Source organism: Podarcis cretensis (genome assembly GCF_951804945.1).
Source record: "Podarcis cretensis genome assembly, chromosome: 6".
NCBI classification, from domain to species: domain Eukaryota; kingdom Metazoa; phylum Chordata; class Lepidosauria; order Squamata; family Lacertidae; genus Podarcis; species Podarcis cretensis.
In genome coordinates, this window is record NC_137175.1 from 23,830,107 (window position 1) to 23,834,377 (window position 4,271).

Consider the following 4,271-nt stretch of genomic DNA (forward strand, 5'->3'; position numbering starts at 1 on the left):
CCTGTCCATCACCTGATGTCATTTGTCAGGAGTGCAACGCAGCAATTGGAAATGCCCTCTAGGTGGTGTTTGCCAAGTACAATACTATGCTTCTTCTTGGAAGGTTAGCCCAACCTTCAGAATTTTGGGGGGCATCCCAGAACACAAGCAGCAATGTTTCCTGTTTCTGAAATCACTTTCCTTGGAGGAATAGTCCCTATCACTTCCCAGCTGTTAAGTGGAACAAACATGACCCGCCTCCTATTAGTGTTGTTTACAGTACCCAAAATTGCCAGGTAGCAGTCTCTGCCACATATCCCCTCACAACACTTCTTATTTTTAGGGCAGTCATAGTCAACATCACATTTATAAGGGGGGGTCCAGCATGAAGCAATTACGACTGGACAGCTTCCAGGCTTCTCTCCTACAGAGAAATAAAGTGTAGTATGAAAGATAAACTCAGAAAAGCAATGTTTCCATCTCTGATTGTAGCTCACCACGTTCTTTATTCTCTTCTAGCCTGAAAACGTCCCTAAAGAATATTCCCGGATATTGCAGCATTGTGTGAAATGTGGTCAAATTACTGAGTACCAATCATACAGTGTGGAATAGGCAGGGGAAATCTTCTTGAGGAGCCCTCTGGGATGACACCTGCTGACTAACCCCTGGAGCTGTCAGAAGAGAAGGTTGGGCAATCCCCCAGTCCTCCAGAGCACCAGCAACCAAAAATTTGGGCCCAAGTTCATAGAGTTGGAAGGGACCACGAGGGTCATCTAGCTCACCCCCTTTAATGCAGGGATCTTTCGCCCAACAAAAAACCCATTACCCTGAGAGAGGATCTCATGTTCTACCAACTCAGCTGTATTAAAGCAATGGCAGTTGGGTGCTTCTACTCTGGACCTTCGATTGCTTCCTGACCTTGTTTCTAGATCATGCTTTGTATTCAGCTTGATTCTTGAGAGCATGGTGCACCTAGAACTTTGCACTCTTGGATAGGTGCTTTAGGAAAAAACCTTTGCCCTCTGTGGACTGAGCTTAACTGGGCCACCCTGGCCAGTCCCTGTCTCTCAACATGACCTACCCCACACGGTTGTCATGAGGATCAAATGGGAGAACAATGTTCACAACCTTCACCTCCTTGGAGGAAATATAATAAATAAAATAAATAAATAAAACATAATACAACAACTTGCTATTTATTGTACCGAAAAGTGGTTGGAAGCAGTCTCTCCCGCAAGGCCCTACACAGCACTTCAAATTGCTAGGGCAGTCATTGTCAAAAAGGCATTTGTTAGGAGGATTCAGCATGAAGCATCTTATGAGAAACAGTGGACAGAGGCCAGGTTTTCCTGAAACAGAGACAGTAACATAATGAGTGGTTCTGAGTCAAATTCAAGTTATTAGTGAGAATTTTAAAAGCCCTGCAAGAACTAAGAGAAAGCACAACTGAGCTGGCCAATGTGGAAAGGCAACTAGAGTTGGGGTTACACTCCATCTCTAGAGCACCCTTCCTTCAGGTGTGTGATAGGTGCCAACACTTGACTCTTTTTAGCATTGACTGGGCCCTTGCAAATTCTTTAATTCTATTCACTTAGTGGAAGACGGGAGTGCCTGGTGTGCTCTGGTCCATGGGGTCACAAAGAGTCGGCCACGACTAAACAACAACAACAAATTGTTGCTTGTTCTGCTGATGCAGAGATTGTCCTCTTAAATACGTTTTAGTGATCTCACTGCATCCTTTAAAAGTTTTATTATTGCATTTTTATGTTTTGTGGTTTTTATAGATGTAACACCCTGGCAATCGTTTTTATGAACAGCAGGCTAACAATGTTTCACATAAAAACAAATGCATAAAGAAAATATTGTGTGGCAAACAGTTCAGAAGTGGGAGCAGGTCCAGAACAGGGTTGCAAAATGATTAGCTGGGACTGGGTATTTTGTCCATATGCATTTGCTTGTCACATACTCTCCACTTTGGGGCCCAATTTTAAAGCCCCCTCTGTCTTGGAACCAGGTTACCTGCAAGAGTGCCTTCCTTATGTCTATCCCAACCTTAATCATCATTTCAGACGGGGCACCCTGACCAAATGAAAGGAGGCAGATAACCACTAGGAAATGGGCCTTTTCAATAGTAGCACCCCAGTTATGGAAAAGCCTTCAGAAAGGGGTTCATCTGGCACAGTCTTTATGGTTCATAGTCAGGCAAGATGGAGCTCATTGGGTGACCCAATGCAAAAATCCTGAGGATCCATGTGGATCCGTGCTTTGTAACCACGTTTTTGTGCCATTGCGGCCCCACAAAACAGTGGGTGTGTGATTTTTTTGGTGCAGGATGTAGCCATGGACATGCTATGTGATCTGATGGTGAATTTGGGGTGACCCAGTGCAAAATTCCTGAGGATCCATGGTCAAAACAAAATAAAAGAAAAAAAATTCCTTCCAGTAGCACCTTAAAGACCAACTAAGTTAGTTCTAGGTATGAGCTTTCGTGTGCATGCTGAAGAAGAAGAACTAACTTAGTTGGTCTTTAAGGTGCTACTGGAAGGAATTTCTTTTCTTTTATTTTGTTTTGACTATGGCAGACCAACACGGCTACCTACCTGTATGAGGATCCATGGACTTTTATCTCCCCACTCCTGGGCAGCCTCCGCTAGCCTCCCTTATCTCTCTTCCGATCCCACCGATCAACTGTTTCCTTTCAACACTCCCTTCCCTCTTGTTTGCCTTAGAGTCCTTTCCTTAGCTGGAGCAGTTTTTTGCTCCTCCTTTTCTTCTAATTTCTCTCCTTATTGCTTTCGTCTTCCTTTTTCTCCCCTTTGCAAGTTTGCTGTCTTTACCTCCCCCCTCCCAGGCAGCCTCCTTTATCTCTAGCATCCTTTATCTCTCTCCCTGATTGGCAAACGATCAGCGGCTTTGTTTCGACACCCACTTCCCTCTTTCAAAAAAAAAAAAAAAAAAAGCATGATCTGCTTTTTGCCCCTGGGCAATTTGGCTCCAGGGACCATGCATTTGCTCCATTAGACACACAGACATTTCCCCTTACTTTTTAGGAAGAAAAAAGTGTGTGTTATGGAGCGAAAAATACAGTATATGGAGGGCCACAGGTCCCCCACCTATGACAATACCCATCCTTAGCAGAAGCAAAAGGATCTTTCTCACCTGTATCTCTGTATCTCTGGATACCATTTGCTCCAGAAGGTGCCTTTGGAACTTACCTACGAAGAATATTGTACCCGATACGGACATCCCTGACCAAAGGACTAGGAGACCCACAAGCAAGAAAGCACTCTGTGTCTTCATGGTGCTGGCAGGAACCAAATATGGATGCCTAGGACCAAGATAGGCAGATATTTATACTGGTAGAGCTGGGTTAAGAGATGATAGTATCTTTTTACATCCTCATGCTTAGCATAATTTCTCTTTACTGAGAATATTTTACCAGCATTTTCAGCCCACTATAAAAAACTGATGTTAATTTACAGTACATGCTTAACCTTCTCTCTTCTGTTATGCTTGTGAAATGAGTTGATGCTGGGATATGGCCATTTACCCCACAGATTACTCTGTCCCACTGCCAGCCACTAAGGGAAGGATGTAAGCCTTTGGTACCCCAGATGATGTTGGAGTTCATCCCCAGCTGGCATGGCCAATACTCTGAGATGGTGGGTGTTGTGTGGGTGTTTGAAGGACCACAGATTCCCCATCCTTGGTTTACACAGGGCTGTTCCAGATGTTCTTATGATTATAGAATCATGATTACACAAACCCATTTTCAATACTGTTTGAGACTGCTATGATGTCAGATCAGACATACTGGGTGATACCCAATTATTGGTTTTCAACAGAGCACCATAAATGTAACACAAAAACACAGATTACACATTATTGGGTTGTCAGTTACAAAAAGTAACTGTAACTGCCCAATCCTCTTTTAAAACCATCTATGTAGATGACCATCACTGCCTCCTCATTATAGTCTAGCATTGCCAGGAATGAACACAGATGAAGCTACACACAACAAAGTTTAAAATATACAATATATGAATCAACCAATCAACATTAACATGAATGGATCACTGAACATCAACAACACACCCTTAGATGGATAGCCTCAATCACACTCATCCTTTGCACCCTGATATTCAATCTGTTGAAGACCACTGATCTAGAACACTATAATGAATGATAATCTCTTGTCTGTTGTTTTGTTAATGATGCTCAGGGACAACGGCTCTTTAATTCTTTCATATATGTTAGCCCTCACCCTGTGGTGCCTTCCAGGGATTTTGGAC